General features: G+C 36.6%; 1 protein-coding gene across 1 annotated transcript in view; it reads right to left on the bottom strand.

Annotated features, from left to right (window-relative positions):
- The window catches only part of ROBO1 (roundabout guidance receptor 1), a 498318-nt gene that overhangs the window by 374000 nt on the left and 102288 nt on the right, over window positions 1-22030 (bottom strand). The window lies entirely within an intron of this gene.

The raw sequence follows: 22030 nt of genomic DNA, 5'->3' as shown, positions 1-22030 counted from the left end.
AAATGATTACTGAGACAAAGTCCTGCACGTGCTGCAAAAAACAAGGTCATGCTGAGAAAGGTTCATTTTGTATAAAGGAAACAGTTTGGGACTGATTGCTTTGGGAGGAAAATGGAAGTTATTTTACAGAACACTTTGGCTCTTGGAATCAAGACAACTGAAAGAAAAGGAGGTCTTAAGGATAGATAGACATTTTGAAAGAAAATTTGCTAATCTGTAATCCAACTCAATTGCTGACTTCTGAAATTACATATCTTAATCTATCCCCTTTTTGCTGGCTGACCACAATAAAATCAACAGTACTTGAATCCAGGTATGTATTAAGATGCCAGATTCCCTTGTGGATTTTCCCCTTGAACCCTTATTTATTCAGTTTAAAAAGAAGCAATAAAAGATTCTTATAAAATATTATTATAAAATACCAATGTCCATATCATCTTGAAATGTGCATAAATGTCTTTGTTTTTAATATAGAGTATCAAACAGGTTTCTGTAACAAGCTCAAAGGGTCTTTTGATGAAGGCATATATGATAGGCATAAATTTACCCAAAGTATTTCTTAACCACTTAGCCTAGTAAACCACTGAACGTTTAATAATTTTGTGGTACAACTGTCACCATTTTAATCCTCCTTATTTGCAGCGTAATTACATCTTTAAGAACATGAACTACTGCATCCTGTATGTGCACTTAGTTGAGAATGGGCATCTCACCTTGGCTAAATGCACACAAAAGGGTAATTTACATCATATTAGATTCTTCATTTTTTAGAGATAATGACAGAGATTTTTCTATACAAAGAGAAATATTAATATATAAATATTAACAATATTCTAAAGCAGGTCTTTTCCATGGTCAAGTGACTGTTTATTCTTACAAATTCATCTTTCTTTGCATTATACTGTTAAATCACAAAATCTAACAATGCCTATCAACACAAACAGTATGTATTAATGGTTTGGGTTTTGGCATTACCATATATTAATGTCAGATCTTTTTCTGGTACTTTTGTGATATTGCACCTTGTATATTACTTACAGCCCCTCCTTGTATATTACTGATAGCCCCCGGCAACATTTGAACACAATGTTTTGCAGTATTAATGGAATCCTGAAATACTTTCCCCTTTCCCATAGTTTCACTGAATGTAAAACCTAGTTTCACAAAAAGTCTATTTAGCTAAGACTGATGAATCAGCTTCTATAGAATTTATATTATGAAATTGACTGAAAAATAAGTTCATCTGTTTGTTCTCTAACTGCTGAGAACACTGTCCAGAAGAATGCTCTGTCACCAAGCTGATTTCCAGGATCATGTGGATCCTAGGTGAAGGAGCCACAACAGATTCCAGTTTTCTTGTTGATGAATTTAGTTTAATGGCATCAAAAAGTCTAACTTAGAAAGAATATATGATGATGTAAATACTTTTTTTCTTCATGAAGTTGGGCTACCTACAATACTCACAAGCTACCTCCCAGACAAAGTCCTTACAAAACATCCAGCCAAAATTGGGTGTGCACATGTCATTACTGTGTGATGAAATAATCTCAAACATCTTTTCAAAGTTATTTATAATATATTGGCACTTCTACATGTCCTTTTTCTTCTAAAACTGGGAGGAGGGGAATTAGGTCATTTTTTTGAGTCTAGAAGTTTCACAAAAAGAGGAAAAAAATACATTAGAAAACCTCCAGTTACAGTCCAAGATGGCCTTTTCAAGCATTAAACTGCACATTAGTAAGGCCTAGTGTAATGGGACCTTTGATGGCTTGCAGCAATGCTCTCCCAAGCGAAGTGGAGGATGCATCCTTTCTCATAGTTTAAAGCTGCTGTTTCTAACCTTCCTGGTTTGTTACCCAGGCAACCTTCAACCTTTGATCCTGGAAAAGACCATTAGCAGCAGCTCCAGAAGATTTGCCTTAATGGCATGGCTGTAGGGAAGCTTTCCCAGGTGTATTATAAATGCAACTTATTAGACTATTCTACAATTTATCAATGAGATATCATGATGCACTCAGAATGTGTATATAAATATATACTAAATAGATAGAGGTATATATCTATAAAAAAAAATGGACATTTAGTGGAGATAAGTCAAGATACATTCTTTAGGCTTATATGACCTGTTTTTTACATATATTCTTGTCCATTTATCTTGACCCAAAATAGGATTTACAGGTAATTTCAATCACTAACTTAGTGAGTTAACTGGGGAACATTCTTTGAGCAATGCTATGCAAATCAATGACACTAAATTCTAGAGAATTAGATATGTATTTCAGCAAATTTTGGCTAATTGTGGTTCAATTCAGATCCCCTCTTCAGACTATATACTAACATTTCAAAGCTCAGGGCAGGTTTGGTTACACGTTAGATAAACAATTTAACACCTGCCATGTTTGGGGCATTACCACAATACCAGTCATAATTAACATTCCAGAGCCAGAAGGCATTCAGAAGAATTGCCAGGAGGAGTAAAAGTAGTTTCTGCCTCACTCTCACATCAGTTGCACTTTTTCTTTCTCTTCAGGATTCTCTGTTTCATTTCTAATTCATATGATCTCTGAAATATTTTCTTCAAGTTAAAAGGCAAAAAAGAAGCCTTCTATGATGAGAATATTGCATTGCTAGTTAAATTTCTCTGTGTTCGATGCAGTTGTATGATAGCTTACATGATAGCATACATTACATACTAATATTGTTTCCTATCTACAGTATCAGTAAACAGCTTTTTTTTACATGAAAATCACTTGTTTTTTCCATTTAAATAATAATTAAAATGAAAGCATGTGCCAAAGACTAAGCCATCTTTTCTACTGAGCTTAGGAGTCTGGAATATACATGACTCATATAAACAAACAAAATATGATTCAAAACAGTTGACATTTCTTTACAAAGAGATAAGAAATTACTTTCTTGGGTGACTATCATTACTTAAAGTGGCTCCATTCATGTAACTGTAACACAAACCAAAGTCTCATCTTGCCTTTTCATATGTGCTCTCTCATATGTGCTGCAAGAAGTCCCATTGGCGTCTAAGCATGTCCACTAAACGTGCAACTGTCTTTGCTCCTTAATAGTTTAGTTGTCTTGTGGTCTAGCAAATCAAAAACTCTTAAGCTTAAAACTAAACATTTTTATTGTGGAGTCAATAATTATATGGACTCAAAGTAAAGGAAGGACAGAAGAGAAGAGCGAGTGACAAGGATGTAAGAGGAAAGAAGAAGATTTTTCTGAGAAATGAGCTCTAGCCGCTAACACAGAAGCATTTCTCAAAGAAATCCATGAGGATTTTCAGCATATGGACTCAATGTGCATGTGTGACTGCTCAGTAGTCCATGGATTAAGAGCCGTAGACTTCCCTCCTGAGCTTTTAATTTCAATGACTATCAAGTCTGAAAGTTTCTCTTTTGTCCTCCAATTATGTTTATGAGTTGTATAATATGCATTTAAAGATCCTAGATGGTTCCCAGGCCTATTTTGACTGTAAGGTACCCTCTGGTGATATTACTACATAATCAATCATAAAGAGAGAGAAAAAAACATTTTGCAGACAATATGAACTATTTATACAAAGATCTTATAAGTAGCTGAAAAATAAATATTTAATCTATAGAACAAATATATTCATTAGTACTGGGGGAAAGATATAAACTCAACACAAGCATAAAACCTGCCTCCAACTTTCTGCATGCCTCATTCCACAGTTTCTATTTTAAGACCACAAAACAGTTAAAACCTCTCTCTCAATTTCTCCCTCATCATTACTAATAGATCTTCTTCATTAAGAACACCACAGTAGAAAGCATCAAGACAGTGAAGGCACTTGTGTGTTATGAGGTCCCCAAATACTCAGCATTTTTGGGGGATGTATAAAATATTCCCAATTCAGCAAAGCATTAAAGATATATTTAGGTTTAATCCTAAATAGCAGCTAAGCATGCAGTCCATTTAAGTATATTTAGGCTAAAGGAGGAGGACTTAAATGTGTGGTTAATGGCCTAGTTATCTGCCTTGCTTAATAAGGATAAAAATTATATGAAATGAAAATTGGTTTTACGTTCGAATTTCTGTGTGTCTTTTTAAAACCGACTTTGAAACTAGTCTGTAAATATGTTAATTTATTATTGCCTATTCAGTAGTAGAATTGTACAGAGCAGCCCTATAATATTACAGTGCAGATTCTTCATATTGCACAAAAAATCAAAATACCTATTATATGCACTGTCTTCCCTATGAAGTGATACGACAACTCCCATAACCATTTGCTATTCTCAATTTAGAAAAATTTGCTATCTTTTAAACCTCCTAATTACAATAACAAATAAAAAAGTCATTTTTAGTAATAAGGAAGGAAACTGGCACAGAATCATAATAAAGCAAAGCCAGCTGAGGAGCCTGCTACAAAACAATGCTATGTATAATTGGTGTTTAATTATGCAGAATTAACAAATGGCAGCAGCACTGGTTGTGCTACTTGGCCAGGGCTCTTTGCCAAGTCAACAAGCTGGTTTTAATGTAGGAAGTAACCCATTCAGTTATCTGGCGCCTTTGAGCAAGGCCCTGACTGCTGTGTTCTCCATCTGTGTTGCCAAAAACATTTAGCAGAAGAAAGAAATCTGTTGATTTGCTAAAGGAAGATAAATTTCTGTCATTGATATGGGTGAATGCACCAATAAGATCATAAAAAAGTTTTCTAATCATTTTATTCATCTGGTGCCAAAGATTCAGTACCAACATGAAAACTCAAAACACTAATTAATATGAATTTGCCCAGCTGGTATGTTATACAATAGAAAATCGAATGTGTTTATTTGAATATATTCCCCTCACTAACCCTTCCCCTCTCCATACACACATATTTGAATGTATTTAAAAACATGTTCAAACATTTATGTTCTCTGGAACCTCATTACCTAATTTCTCCTCCAGTAATCAATTAATATGCTTTTGAAGTGAATACAACTATGACGATGCATAGAAGGATGAATTGCCTGTCTCCCCAGTAGTGACTTGTAGAGGTTTCCCTTTATTTCACTAGTGCCCTAATGGGTGAGGTATTCCTGGAGTGTGTGCCAGCTGAGGTACCCAAACCTACAATTAACTAACAGTGCTCAGCACTGCCCTTACCATTGACTTCTGCTCCCTGACATTGCACACTGCCAGACGTAATGCTGTGTTTCAGCTTTTTGGATTGGAAACTGGGGAATTCAAGTTCAATTTCAAAAAAGCATTTTCAAATTAAATAAAGATAACAGGAAACCTCTGGGGAAGGAGAAGGCAACCCAAACTCTTGAAGGCTCCCTAAAAGCTTGTGGCAGTCTGCCCCTTTCTCTTTTATGTGCAGGTTTCTTTGAGGCTTCTCAACATAAGAATAACAGTAGCAGATGTGCTGCCAAATCAATGACAGCCTTCAGAAGAAGACAGCATGTCAGAAAAAGATATATACAGATATTACATATATATATATATGATATAGATATTTTATATATTCGTTTTCAGGAAGACAGAAGACCTATTGAAAATCACAGAGAGGGAAGCTGGAGTTAACATCAGGTTTTGATAGAACTGGAAATTCTATCAATCAGACTGAACAGACTGAAAGTAAACAAATGGGTAAATCTCTGCTAACCGAATTTATCTCTAGAGTTTTGAATCGATTCTTTTTTTTTAATATCTGAAGCTGGTTTTGTTAAGAGCCAGACTAGTTTTCACTTGAGTGAGGTCAGGATTTAGATCAGGCAGGACACAGTGAGCTTGTCCCATCAGCATTCCTAGGAGAACGGCTATTTTGGCATGATCTTTCTCAAGAAAATCAGTGTCATGCAAATCTGGTTATAGCTGAAGAGAAACCAGGATTACAAAGACTGTTTCCAGAGCTCCCTTAACCAACATGCAGAGCCCAGCGTGACACAGAAGTAAAAAAGGGACTCCACTAGATCCCATAAGCGATCCCTTCTTCAAAACAATGGGTTTTAGAATGCAAATGCTCATTTTAGCCTGTATTTACTGCCAAAGAATAGCAGTTTTCTCATTCTGTTTTGCTAGGCTTTCTCAATGACATTCAGAATCATAAAAACTGAGTCTAAAATCCATAGCATGTTATGTTTGGAAAAAGAAAGGATGATAAAAATGCCTCTCTGTGTATGTGTGCATCAGTACACAATTTTACAAAGTTGAGCCAATTCCAACACAAACACAAGTAAATGTGGACATCCTCCTATATTCTATATTTTATAGGCCCAGTAAAACTTGATCAAAATCCACTTATACTTGTTGGTTGGCTGACTTAACCTTAGGGTAGATTAATTAGATTAACAGACCACATACTGTAGATTCCAGCACTTCCTCAATGGCTATTAAATTACACAGAAAGAATTATGTTTTAGAGTCCTACTTCCTTAAAACAAATTCCAGCCCCGTCACCTTGCTTTCATTTATTAGCCTGCAAAGCTCTTATTCCCCTCATAATAAAAACTGAACCTCTACTAAATTCCGTCCTTCGTACTCGAACTTATTTGCGATTACTGTGCTTAGGATCAGGTAACAACAAAACTTGAACCTAAACTGGAAAAAAAACAGTTCATAATATCTATGCTATGAAAGGAATGAAAAAGGGCCAAATAATGTGGAAAAAACAGGGGGTAGCCGAGTATTCTGAGTTACGAAAGGCCAGGTACTGGCAGCGCTTCATGGGAATTGCAACGATGGTAGTGTACAGCACACGCATGCAGGGGTGCATGCAAGCTGGGAGATGGGTGCCCCTTGCAAGATGCCATCACATCAGCCCTCACCATCGTGATGGATAGTGCAAACATGCAGAATGGCTTCTGCTTACGGCACTGAGTTGGGTAAACAGGCCTAAGAAAGACAGCAGGTGCTTCCCCCACACATTCACTTTTGCTTTCTCAAAACATCATCCAGATGGACAGTGAAGGCTCTGTGCATTTTCCCTGGTAGCCTGGGCATGTCCATTAACATGAGCAGAATGGCCAGTGCTTGTCTGAAAGTGTCAGAGAAACTATGTGTGCACAGCACTATGCTGTGAGTGAGCTGAAGAAGAGAAATTTGCTTTGGGGCATATACACTCTTGCAACTGGCTCTTAAGAATCTTCCCAAGATATCACACGCAGCATTTAATGACTAACAACATGGGCAAACATGGCAAGCTGAAAGGGCTAAGGAGATGGCAGCTCTTCATTCTGAAAAGGCTACATTCAGCTGTCATGAATACAGTAACACTGGGGAGAGCCCTACCCCCCATACTTCACAGATCAACCAAAGGCAGAAGAAGGAGCCTAAAACGTGGGACGCAAGAATGTGATTCAGAATAACAACTTAAGGTGCCATTGCTGAGAATACTTTCCCACTTCAATGCTAGCATGTTAACTGCAACCGAAATAGCTAAAAAGTTAGCACAAAAAAAAAAAAAAAGCTGTTGACATTTTTTTTATTCCTTTTTTAAGTGCCAGGCTGTCTAGACCAGTTTTGAGCAGTGCTGCACAACCTGGTGCTAAACACACTGGTATGGCCAGCTCCAGTCTCCACTAGCACTGCAGGCAAGGCTAACAGCACTTGGAGCCACCCTGCTCAGCTAGCTGTGGGCTCGTCATCAAGACATCACACTCATTCGTTTTTCTCCACAACTCAGTTCTGGACTGTGATATTGCTTATTTCAACACTACAGGCTGAGACTGCTCCTTTCATTTAACTGCTGAGACGGCTCTTTCTTAGATCTTAGGATGGAGATACTGCTGCAAGTACGTGCTCGCAACTCCCCTTGCAGTTAGTACATGTTGCTTTAGCAGAAAGGGCAATACATAGTGACAGTGACAGGTCAATTATCTTTGAGGGCAGCAACTTACCCACAACCACGTTTCTCCAGAACTCCAGGATTAAAACCATATGGCTCAAGTAAATAGCAAAGCAGTCCCAGAGAAAAAAACTTGATGAATAAAGATAAAAGAATCCACCACCTTTATTTACAATGTGCTAAAAGCCACCTATTTATATACATTTTTGGACAGAAATTTCATTCTAATTCAAGCAGGCAGGCAGACTCTCTAAGCAACCTGATCCAGAGAAGGATGGGAGCAATGGCTGAAATAGCAAATCATGACAACAGGGCACTGCAGATCACGTAGCAAGACCCAGGAGTGGGGCCAGATAAGGCAATTATGTGTAGATGATGCTTGTCAAGAAAGACTTGGAGCTTTAAGCAATCTGTGCTAGAAGGACTTTAATGGAGCCTACAGAGGAATGCAAAGCTGCCTTAACACTCAGATCTTCTTCAGAACATGAAGCAAGTGCCACATCTATGGAAAGTATGACAACCTGCAAAGATTTCTTCCTGGAGTCATAGCATTGAGTTCTGGGTTGCCTTTTTTTTTTTTTTTTTTGGTATCCTGCTACTTTTATGCCCTGCTGATATGAGGGAGTGTGCATTTTTACACTATCCACTTCTAGTGTCTTAATTTGGATGCCATCTACGCCTGAGGATCCTTCCATGGTGACAAGGTACTCCGCAATGATTTAAAGCACCTGAACTACACTGTAGGAAGATGTAGGAAGAGTTTGTTCTCATTAAGCTGTAGAAATGGATCTGGCAGCTAGAGATAAGCATTTAAAATTGCATACCTAAAGTAGGTGATCTGATACTGCACTGTGAATGATGTTAAAGGCTTCCTGACCCAAAATGCTTATAGTGTTATGTAAGAAAAAGAGTAAAAGGGACAGAGGCTTATTTTGCTGTAAGTAAGGTCACAAGTTAGGATGAGAGACAGAAATGCCACCCAAGACCTATTCCTTGTTCAACAGATGTCACTTGCACAGTCGCAGAGCTCTGCATGACCACATTTAGAACAGAAACAAATATTCTTCCACTGAAAAAAATCTTACCCTAAATGTTAGGAAAAATAGTAAAAATGTCCCTCTCCCTTCCTCAAATCCTGAAAAAATAAAAATCTTTCAAGCCTTCATCTTCTCCCTTGAGATATAAATTTGCATTCTGAACTCTATTTTTCTCTCATTTGATTATCATGCTCAAACTAGGGGAAAAAAAGCACTGTGAAAGATACATTCTTTGAATGAAAAAAGGTAAAAATTCTTAGTGTCACAGATGGCTGTCAGAATGAAATGAAGCTTGTGTCTGCTGAGGGAATCAGACATTAGTGTGAAATCTGAATAGAAAGGAACATAGCAGAAGGCAACATTTCAAAAGGAATTTAGCACCAATTGGCATTGTGAGGGTTAATTTACTGCCAGGAACTGCTGGGCTTTTCATTCTCAGTAGACACACAATAGACAGATCCCAAAAGTACCCATCATAATCACAGATGCTGGGGATTAATGCTAAAATGAAAGCCTCATGAATATTAAAAATATCAGAACTGCTAATGATGTAGAAGAGTTTGGAATAACATCCAATCTGAAAATCTGAGAGTGTGCTATGCAGGCATGGTAAGGCAGTGTCTTTTTAAAAACTGATTAAACCTACTCAATTTGTAACAGAAAGAGGCTTATGCATATTAGAGGCTGAATTGACTGCCAAACTTTACAAATTGCATGGGCTAATTACCATAATTAAGCCTTGGATTGAAGAAGAAAATTCCATTTATCGCAGAATGACTCAGTGGAACTTCAACAAAGACGGCAAAGTACATCAGATGTTTTGGCTTTTTTTTCCTTGCCCTTAAGTCGTGTTTCAAAAGCAGTAGTGAAAAAACAATGAATGACAGGACAGAACGAGTTTTACTTGAAAAACAGAAAAAAATGCCTAATTTAAGGCTCTGATTTTGGAATTTATTGCAAATGCACCCCTAGAATCTAGTACAGCAAAATATAAATGTTGCATTTTTGAAGTAAAAAGCCTGAAGTCAGAGGGAAGTGAAGGCTGCATATCCATATGTATTGTATAAGCTGAAGCCACATGTAATTCTTTTAAATGTGCTTCACCTGTTTCCTGGAGGAGGCCACTAGCAAGAGTTTCATCCACCAAGACTGTTCTGCTACTCTAAGTGTTTGCTGTTTGCCACCTCCTATCACTTCCCAGAAGTTATCTTGATCGAGGAGACAACAACTACCACATTTCAAGATAAAGATTATAAAGTATTTTATGACTTTGAGCTGGATCCAAAGACCTCTACTAACCTCTCTGGGATTTGGATCCTCTCCTTAGGGAATACTGTGTCTACCAGCAGTAAAAGCACAGCTGTGAAAACATTATTATGGGATACTGGAAAATCTCTTACTGTATTTCCTTTCCTATCTGTGTTTGGAAAGCTAACAAAATGTGAAAGTCTTCCTTAAGCTTACCTAGGCTTTTAAGAGATATATTTATGATATGTACATATACCCAAACATGATACATAGGAGAATGATGAGATATCAGGGGAGTATGGGACTGCACGCAGAATGACAAATAGAACTGATTAAAAATGTCTATGTTTCTTTTCTTCTAGGTTTTTGCAGCATTTTCTTTCTGCCTTGTGTAAGTACATACAAAAGGTGGCTTTCTTCTTATGCACCCTCCCACATATAACATGGTTCTGACTTTTTGCCCATCTTTAGTTTTGTTTGTATTTATGTAACTCTTACTTCTAGCATGATATTGGTGCCTATACTTTTTTCAGGTCTCTTTCCTGCATCTCTTAAACAAAACTGTCCTGAAAAATTATAAGCACAACAACACTTTCAGAAAATTAAGAAAGCTCAAATCACATAGAGAAACAAAGGGAACTAAGTTGAGCTGTACTTTTTTCACTATAGAACCCCAGCAAATTATAATAGAACTTCTGTAAAAATAAATGTGAGCTAAAAGTCTCAGTAAGCACAAGAAAGAAAGATAGGTAAAATTAAAAATGATCCTTCTTTTCAGACATTATTTAATTCAGCTACCACATTAGAAGAATCATGAATGCCACCAGGACAGAATTCTGCAGAGTTTCAAGACAGAGATGACTAGAAGCAGGATATGTTACGCAAAGAGTGAGAGGAATATTTATCAATGCTTTCAGGAAACACCTGGATTTTTTGGTGCACTTCTTTATTATCTGCACACGTAAGAGATAAGAAACTACTAATTAATTCTAATCCAGTATTTGCATTCAGCAAGCATGACTCGTATTTTGAATTTGGTATTACTCATCTCATTTACACAAATCAACCATATCTGCACTGATGAAATTCTAATCTCATATAGTGACTAGTACCATTGTATTTCTACTACTTCAGACATCTACAGAAACTGCTACATAAAAAGATGAGATCACAGGTAGTTGTACAAAAATCTTCCTTCTATACATGTATTTCCCACTATTATATGAATGCTAACACAACCAAAGGAAGGACAGCCATCACCTGAAAACCCACACTATGGAAACTAACCTTCCTTGCAGAAAACACTACTCCTTATTCTGAATAATCAGAAAGGATTCACTTTACATGCCTCAAATTAAGCTTGTGCTATTTTGTGCAGAGACAGAATAAAGAAATATGCATTGTGGAGACCATATGGTCACGGCGAATTTACAGCATTGGGACACATGAGTTGTTGATGTTGATGTATGTATTTGAGCAACTTTGTTATTAATTCTGTATATGGAAATATAGCAGTCTCCCTTTAAAAGTTGGAAATAAGCCCATAAGGAAAGATGCAAGTAGCAAAGGAAGAGGAAAATCTCTGATTTAAATCACTTTCATATGCTCATAATTAAAAAGGCAAATAAACACTTTCATTATTAACAAATATAATAAGGAAGATTCTCTGCTTTATTAGCTCTTTTTAAGATGCTCTTCTCCTTTTGTGGAGTCATTCTGGAAACACTTGCAGCTGTTACCAGCTGAAATAGAATAAGCTGCATTATAAACCACCCTAATGCGATTATGTCAGATTCTTTTTATATCACTTGGTTATCAGAGACTATATTTTCTCTTTTTTCTCAGCAGCTCTGTACCCAGTGGAAAGCTCCGTGGCCAAAAAGTATATAGGCAGCCTGTGACAGGCAAACTGCTGAAATGTCAAAGCACTGCTTTTAAGTGTTCAACTGTCATGACAGTTTTATCCAAAATGGATTAAAGAGGTAAGTGACATCTAAAGACAAAAAAAAAAAAGTATGTGTTATTTCATTATCCCTCCAGCAAGAGACTGGTTGACTGAACTCAAAATAGCCATTCACAGCTCAACACCTTGAGCGAAAAATGCCAGCACTTAAGATGTACATGCTTCACCTGATCCTTGGCTTGATGTACCATCCTTTGAGTATTTGTGCTAGAATGAGCTTCGCATATGTAACATGCAACCGAATATAGCAATCCATACACTTCTTCAGAAAATTTTTACTGACTTTAAGAACAAAGAAATAATCTTTCTATTCATAGATATGGAAGAATGGTCCTTAAACATGTATTACTTGATGTTTGCCACCTTCCTGCAAGAAAAGCCATAAGCTTAAACAGGTCAAGGAGGATTTTTAAGACCCTCTTACTGGCAATTCCTATTATTATCCTCTAGATAGAAATGAGACTGATGGGTTCTAAAGATGCAAGTTTTGAAATTTTTACTTTGTGGTCTCCATGAATAGTTCATGATTCAAGAGTTCACACAGTAGGCATCCTATTGTGTGCCTGATTGTTTTGGGTTTCACATTTAAAAAAACTAGCAAAGCACTTACTTAAAATATCTCAATTTGATCTAAAATCTCAGGGAAGACGAAAAGGAAAGAAAAGCTACAGTTCTTTTGTTTACCACAAGCAGAAAAAAAATATTTTAAAATAGGAATAATTCTACAAAATCTTTAAAATTAGGAAGAAGTACTATGTGTATACTGATACCATAAAACATTTTATTACAATATTTGCTTCTCATTTTGCATTTTCAGAAAGAAAATATTGGCTTTCTATTGGTAGAAAGCTGTGTGTAAACCTTTTTTAGAGCATGCAGTATAGGAAGAAACAGAGTCCTAAACCACTGATGTTGCACAAGCTTTACAAAAACTCAAGAAACTTTAGAAATTATTATATTATTACTCTAGAATAATTTCTATTATAGTTTCTATAACACAGCTGCTATAGTTAATATCAATCAGTATTTTATTAAGTGTTCTTTACATGCGCTCCTATTTATAACAGTGTGATAAAATCTTCTAGCCTTACCCCAGCATTTAGAATACAGAAACTAAAGAAGTAACCCCTAATGATTATTAAGGGCTATAAGAACCCTAAAAAGCTATGCCTTAAAAATTCCTGTTCTTGATCTATGTAGAAGTGTGTGCTCTAATTATACCAGCTAGTGCTGATGAGGCTCTAGCAGTCTTCTGTAAAGCTTCCTACAGAATCGCATACTTGCATGTTAATCCAACACCATAGTAAAGCAAAGACATACAGATTTTTAGAAACTTTCTTTTTTCTAAATTATCTCCAGACACAGAATAGAAAAAAAAAAAAGAGTAAAACACATTCTAGTCAACTTCAGCCTTTAGTCAGAAAAGGCATAGACATGATCTAAAAGATATCTTCAGTGATCTACAGAGAGGAAAAATTTTGAAAATACACTCAGGCTAGCCTGTAGTTTAGAGAAGAACATTTCTTTATATTGAACTATAGGCTATAAATATGCTGAAATTTCATTTACCCTAAATCATGAAGTACGGATGAAACTGTGGCAGGATACAAAAAAAAAAAAAAATCAGAGAACTAAGGAATATATTGCCTATCACTTGTAGGTTACCAGTTCAAATTCTGTCAGATGAATAGTGACAGAAAGTCAATACAAGCCAAAGGCTTTTTTGTGAACTACACATGAATCAGATAAGTAGCCCAAGAACAGATCCTAGTATAGCATAATTCCTGATGAGGAACAGCTGGTGGCTGTAGCAGAGAAGTCATACTGAGCTTGGAGAACAAATTCCTCTCTATTAATAATAAAGGTGTAGACCCATATTATGAAAGTATACATTTAAAGAACCGGCTGTGCATCACTCGTGCTGGGGATTGAAAAGATCCTTTGTTTCTGAATGTTGTTAATGTGGCATGAGTATATACTCCACATCAGTCTCACTATGCACCAGATTCCAAAACTCAGGACAAACATCTCTGCAGAGATCGCTTCTGGGGCCCAGGGACTTGCTTTCATTTAAAAAAAAAAAAAAAAAAAAAGTCCACTTTACGACATGGTGTTCCCCAATGGGTATTCTTGCAAAGCAACAAATGAAGATGATCCCAAAAACCCAGATCAGGTGACTGAGCACTATAACACTACATAACCAATATAAAAACACTATTACATAATAGGGTTTTTAATATTGCTTCTAGAAAAAAGGCGAGAAGAAAAGGCAGGTAGGTGCTAGCATTCTAGCACCTAGTCTAGCATCTAGTCTATTCTGACTCCTTTTTTATGAAGAATTGTTTCTTATCTAGCAGCATTTTTCTAGCAGTGTGTTTTTAGTATATTTCAATGAATGGTAATGTGCAACTTACTTCAATTCCCAGGAACCCCAAAGAGCAACTGCTCCATGCCAGAGTAGCCAGACCAGCAGGGAGCACTGGCAGGAAGTAAATTCATTGCTGCAGTAAATCATGTTGTGTTCTAAATTTAATTTCCCACACCAGTCAGAGTTTTTGAAAAAACAGAAAAGTGAACTCTTTACCACCTACACAGTAGATAATGTGAACCTAATATCATCTTGCAACACTGTTAAAAAAGTTAAATTATTTAAATCACTGGAAATTAAATTACATATTTTTAGAACAGATTTAAGTAACTCTGAAATAAAATTAACAGACTACAGAATAAAAATTCATCAAGAAAAAATAGATATTATCAATAGAGATACTCTAACTATCCTAGTCCTCTTCATCATCCCATATACAAAACTTCATTTTTTTTGAGAAGTGCTATCTATCGACTTTGGACCTTCTATCATAACACAGCTTTCCACTACCTTTATTTAAGGCAATTACCTTCATTTTGTGCATTTTATAGGAAACTCAGCTATCTACCCGGTGAAAAAACTTGGATTTTTTTCTTTTATGTGGTCATTTAATTCATTTTCAGTAGGACTAGCTTTTTCTGGTCAAATGTTCCCAATCTTTATTTTTCACTAGTTTGAAGACTAACTCTAAATCTAAAAATAAATTCATGGTTTATTTTTTTGGTAAACACAACTGATAATGTTTCTGAGCTGCAGCTTTACTCACTTTTCTATAGGCTACTTAGTCTCTTCTTGTAGTGATCTATTTGGTTGGTAGAATAGGAATAATGCTTTCTAGAAACTGAGGAATATTTGAAATGCATTTATAATAATAACCCAAGATATTTGAAAGCTGCAACAAAAAACACCCACACCATCGCCATCAACACCCTGATCTTTTTTTTTCGTGTGTGTGTGTGTGTGTATGTGTGGAAAAGAACAACCTAATTTGCAATTCCTTGTGAATTACTTAGGTAAACATACAAAGAAAACATCTTTTCAAACCATGCAAAATTGTGCACATCTGTATAAAGGCCAAGCCCGTCTCCAATATTGAACAATAATATTAAACACCTGCTTCTACATCCACTTGGATGAATACGGCTGCTTTTTACACACAAATACTGGTTCAAAACCATTAGATTATAACGTGAGTTAATCTAGAGAGTGATGGAAGACAAGGCAAGCAACGCCTGCTCATGTGTAAGCAAGTGATAAATCATGGAGCACAACACTATTTCTTTGCATCTTTTTATAATGTGGCTAGAGACTGATGAAATACAGGACCAGCTGTAGTAAATCTGAGAACTGGCTCTATCAAGCCTAGATTTCTGTCCAGTCTGGATGTTCACGGGAATAAAATATATCTATCCTATTGGACAGTGTTAACAATGGGGAAACAATTTTTCACTCAAGTATGTTTAGAGGAACAAATTTGTTTATTTTTAAAGATAAAATACTAACAAATAAAACAAGGTATATAGAAACAAAATATGCCCTGCATTTAAGATAAACGTACAATATTTCAGTAACTGTTACTAACAACTGCCACAGCTATAGCAGCCCCAAACAACATAGTTGCAGTGGAAATCACTGCCACATGTTAAATGTATTTAGGATGTGGTGCAGAAGGGCAAGATTAGCACAAAAATTCCAAATATGTTCGGGGAAGGAGATAACCCCTAAAGAATTGTGTTGAACACAATAAAGGTGAAACTGCACTTCTCAGGTTTCTCTGGACTAACTGCAGCTTCATCTGTGTTGCTATTCCCATCACCAGTTTCACACACAGCCACACTGAGCCCTAAATGTGCGGGGAATCAGAGTACCCATCTGTGTTCTGCATAATATCGCCACAGGCAGTGGAGTGGCAAACATGCAAATGGGCTGATTAATCAGGAGGTAATTATGCTTGGGTTACTCTGTCTGCTGCAAGAATGCTTTGATACCAAGATTAGCTATTATGCATCGGAGCAGCTCACAGAAGAAAATGTTACAACACCCTGTGAGACAGTTTAAAGTCCTTTACAAGCACATCTCCTGTAATATTCAGATGATCATTTCATTTATAAGAACAAGCTTGTATGTCATTAACGAAGTGATTCTTGATGGAGAGAATCAAGTTTATACAGTATGGATTTCCAGGATAAAACATTTACATGGCACCTTCCAATTAAAGCAAACTCAGCAGTGAGTGCAACAATCTATTTACTAATTTCCCTGAAGAACTACTTTTTCAGATTAACTAATTCTCAGATCTTTCCATCTCCTGAGAGGGTGCTACTGCAAACTGAAGTAGGAATCACTAAAGAAAGGTTAATCTTTTTCTTTTTTTTAAGAAAAAAAAAACAAAAAACAGATTGAGTGCCTGTATGGATTATACGAAGATTATATTGGTTTTCATTTCAGGTAGGATAAGTGAAAAAGCAGAAGATCTGTAACAGTCACATTGCAAAGGAACAAGCTGTTTGTACTCAAGAGTGCAAGCTTATGGCAATAGTGAATTCTTGTTTTCAAATTTGAGAAGTTCTTTTAGAGGATGTGCAATGGTAAGAATCGAAGAAAGCTATCTCAGTCTGTGTCTCACAAGCCAGTAAGGCTAGTTTATATATTTTTACAGCTTCCAGTGTAAAACAGTGACAGCCTCTGCTCTGCAAGCAGTAGGAGTTGGCCAAAACTGGTAATTGTATCTTATCGTGCAGTTGTACTGCACCTAAGTATATTCTCAAACTGCCTATCCTTATATTACTCTCAGTGTCCAGAATATAGCAGACATTTTTACATTCATTACTGCATTCTCTATAAGCTTATATGTCTATAGCTTCTGCCTTCAAACTTCCATAGGATCCAGTCACTGATCCCCAGAAGCAACAGAACAACACGCCTGTCGCCTGTGCTAATTCATGATACAAGTACTTCAATGTTCAGCCCACGGATAATAATAAATCTCTAGGTACTCAACGTTGTGTTATCTCTATCAGTTAAGGTTACTTTCCCTGCTGAGAAGATTTAATACACTTCACCGAGAGGGCAGTACGCCCGGCTAGGAAGCAGGTTTTCACAGATGTCAAACACAATAGCCTGTTCATAGGTGAGAGTTACATGATGATTAGGATCACAATAGTGGAAGTTCATGTTTCTGCAAGGAGCACTAAATACCCAGGGATCCATTATTTATACCAAAAATATTAATATGTGCACAGGCATTGCATGTCTGGCTTTGGCCTTCAGAAGTGCCTGCTGACTGAGCTGAGATGCAGGGGTATGCTCATGCTCTTCCCACTGCTGCGGCTCCGCAACCCTCTGTGCTTTCAGCAGTTGCTGAATACAAGATGTGCACCTAATACTGAATACCATGGTTAATTGTGGATGAGATGTGGATGCCTAGAATAGCTTCTCCCCTCCACAGGAAACTTCTCTGTCTCGCATCTGAGCTGAGGTGTCTATGAAGTGTGTTTAAGCAATGTGTGGTGAGTGTACTCCAGTACTTCTCACACAAATACTTCATTCTGCTTATACTAATGAAATGGTCCCTGCAGAATGCTTCAGTGCATCCCTTTTCCCATTGCCTGGCGGTCTGTCTACTGTGACAGATCACACTCCAAGGGAAAGCTCTGCCATTGATTTTCCACTGGCTTCCTTGTAGATTGCGTGCTGGCTCCAAAAATCAGCTGATTTGGAACCCAACATTAATCCTGGATCAGGCTTAATTTGTAAAATGAGCTGAAATACAACAGCAATGACTGTTCACAACGGGCTACCTTGAGGGTAGTTTCTTGCAGCTGCCTGGCTTAGGAGATACTCAGTGTCTAGCAGAGAGGATTGTGGATCTGCTCCAGCTCATCCTGTGGGAAGGATGATGATCAGCTGGATCCTTGTGCAGTAAAAGAGGTCTTTCCTATTCAGAATTTTTCCAGCCATTTCATCTGAGCTCTTAAACTCCAGCTTGTTTCCTAGAGCACATTACATCAGCCTGAGAGCTGATGCAACACCAAAACAGTCTGTCAAATACAGAGTCTCTTTGCTGAAGAAGAGGCTTCCATCACAGCTGCTGTTGGGAATCCCTACCATACCTGAGACAATACTAAGATCTCTTTGTATCAAGCAGCAGAAAAATAAAAGTAGCTACCAAAACTAGGCATATTTCTTCTTCAAAATACTATTTGGTATGGCCTATAGTATCAATTGTGAAACATTATTGAACAGTCTTACAATACACTGCAATATCATAATTCCCTAACAAGCAGAACAAAATTGCAACTTAAAAAATAGCAATAAAAACATTAAAATCACTTCTGTATGTAAAGCAAATAACACTGGACAACTGCTGAGCAGATATGTCAAGCTGTGTTAGAGAAAGTCAAACAAACATCTTCATTTTGTGGAATGAAAACAATCAGTAGACTTGAAGGCATGGTGGGGCCTTTATGCTCTTTTTATGAGTCAAGATGGGATCTTGAAGGGGCCAAAGTTTTAAGATGAATCTGACTTCGTTTCTCTCTAACTAACCCTAAGATCCAAAGCTAGGTTTCACTCAAATAAAACTTTTATTAGTGAACTTATAAGAGAGAATTACATGTACAGAATAATCAGAAAAGTCCCACTGCCCACTTGGCTTTTGTGCATTTGCTGCATCCTTGCTTTCATGTAGTGAGTGACTTTTTGAGTGAAGTAATTTCGGCTGGTCCAGCGTGATCCCTGGAAGAGATTACTGCTCTACCACCACGACTGGTAGCAATTATTATTAATTTTTTTAACGTGAGCTCCCAGATGCTCTATCTATTTGCTGTGATTGTCTTTCTTCTGCCACTCACCCTCATTTGCCAACCCTTTTCTTAAAAGGGATAACGCAATGTGGACTAAAGCAACTAAAATACGTATTGTTGATCATATCTAGATTCCCGAAATAAAAACTATTCTCTGTGTAAGCAGAGTAGAGGTTTCACATCCAGTATGTTAAAAGCATCTGAAAACATAATATGACCAATAAAAAGAAAGACATTTGATGAAAGACAAGTGATCATGTTTAGTAAGACTTTAGAAGTATAAGCTTTGCTAAGAGTGGGTTATAGATAACACATATTTGCAGTAAAATTTACCTTGCTAATAGCACACTTTTGCTTTGTACTCTAATTTCTTGATAGAGTTTTACAGAATACAAGAAATGCACAACATTCTAAATGCACTAAAAATCAGGTCACTATATTACAGTTTTAGCGTGGTGAAGTTACGATCTTTGTTTTGTTCATTTGTTTTGTTTTTTCACTGACGAAGTCAGTAGGACTTTTTAAAGAGATTTGTCTCTATATGTCTGCTAAGACTCAGAGAAGAATGGGTTCTTATCTTTTCAAAGGGCCAAATGGCTGAAAGCCATTATAGTCACAAGACATCCCAGATATATAAAATACAGACAAACCCTTCTCTTCATTGCACTTACAAATCATGCTACTTTAAAAATGTGATTGCATATATTTTTCTTTATCCAGATTCTTTCCAATTAATTCTGACTATAATAATTCTTAGCACATACCGTGCTTAGATCTGCAGTACTCCCAAAGAATAATAATGGTATGATTAAAATGACTATAAAATAATATGGTAAAATCTTTTTAGGTCATTTTCGTAAGCTTCACTAAAGCACTTTTAAGGCATCCAAGCCATGAGTGTGTTCCTGAAAAATACAACAAGATAAATTATTTTGGGCAAGCCTTTAAAAAAAAAACTGTAAATAAATACTCTTTTTCTTCTCTCTTTCTTTCAGTTTGAACTGGAAAAATGGCTTTCACCAGATACACATGTAGCTGATAAAAATACAAATGTGATGTAAAAATATCAGGCTGTTAGTATTTTCCGTTAAGAAGGTAGTTACAAAAAAAAAAAATGGGTAAAGCTTTAAGATAGTAAAATTTGTGATTTGGTAACTTAACAGCTTTTTCTAATCTGGCCTATTTAAGTTACTCTTTGACTATTTAAGAAAGTTGCAATGAGACAACTCTAAGAACTACTGGATTCTGTAGTATTTGCTACCATTTATTCTTAAGAGGTTTGAGTGATATGGATAGTGCCTGGAAACCTAGCAGCGTAATGCCAAGGGAAGACTGTTCTCAAGTCATTTATTAGCATTGTATGCAGCTTCTGGTACCATGACCAAACAGTGCTATTGCTTTTCTTGCAAATTTTAGCAGCCTAGACAGACTGCTCTTTCAGGTTATTCATGTCAGAGGTCCCAATGGAAAATTTGACATTTATTCACCTTCTCACATGGATTAGAGTTTAGGTCCTCCCAGGGTAACCTGTTATGTGCTGTTTACAATGTGCAAATATGCTGGTGGAAATATGTGAACCATGTTGGTCTGTATGTTTTGCAGCTCATGCCGCATCTGATGCTCAGATTCAGTCTACTCGAGCTTCACTGATGCAGCTTTTACTGGTTAAGGAGCAGAATGGGTACAAATCTAGCATGATTCATCAGTGTTTTTGGGTACAATTTCTATCATAACTGGATTTTAAGAATGAAAAATTGGAAGAAAATTCTCAGGTGATTAAGTACAGTCAGTATTACAGGCAACTACAGCTTGTAATCTCTTATGTAAACTGATCAAGCTCCCTCAAATGCGTAATATTTTTATGACCTTCAGAGATGATGGCAAGGCATATTTATTTTGTTTTGAACTGGATGAATTCTTTGTAGCTTATGCTTTACTGTCCAATAGCTAAGGACTTATCCCCCTAGCGACAAGTAGAATAGAAACTGAGAAAACAACATATACTATTGAAATTACCTGATATATTACAAAAGAGCTGTTTCAAAGAGCTAGCCAAATAGCTTAGTGTGACAGAAAAAACTAATGTTATCCTAACATTTCATATAGATTATTCACAAAATCTACTGAAATATTAATTTCTTTGATGTTAAACAACTGTGCCCTACCAAGCTGTAGTTACTACTACAGCTATGGATGGTACTGATCATCCAAGTCTAATTCAAAGCATTTGTAAAGCTGAAGCTGATCAAAGAATATAAGATTTGCCACAAATCCAGCTTAATTTGATTTTATCCAATTTGTGGAATCATCCCTACTACAACCAGAAGAAGAGTATGAACAACACACATTGCACAACAGAGTAGTTCAGCAACATAAAAAAAAGAAGCTTAATTAAATAGCATGATTTGCATCTGGCTAATCCATGCATACATTTCAAATTTAAATTAGAATATATTGATACCATCTTTCCAGCCAATCTATAAATCTTTTTAAAACCTGGGAACAGGAGTGGCAGAAGACATTTCTGATCTGAGGCTAAATAAGAGCATAAAGACAAGACAACTGGAACAAGTCATATACTTTTTTTTTCCATGGACCATGAAGATCTGCTAATTATTGGCAACAGCACACAAGGCATACTTTAACTTGAGAACGTTGAATAGAGCATTTGGTAATATTTTCAGATTTTATTTTGTGTTGCTCAGAAGGCTGCCTTAAGGAAAGCAAACACTTGCTGCACTTGCCTTTGCAGAACAACAGCTTTATTTGTGGCCTCACGAAATACCTCATATGTTG

The sequence above is a fragment of the Tinamus guttatus genome, unplaced genomic scaffold, assembly GCF_059628265.1.
Source record: "Tinamus guttatus ecotype Peru unplaced genomic scaffold, ASM5962826v1 Tinamus_guttatus_pri_ptg001602l, whole genome shotgun sequence".
NCBI lineage: Eukaryota > Metazoa > Chordata > Aves > Tinamiformes > Tinamidae > Tinamus > Tinamus guttatus.
The sequence above is the reverse complement of the archived record's forward strand: the minus strand, read 5'-3'. Positions and strand labels throughout refer to the sequence as shown.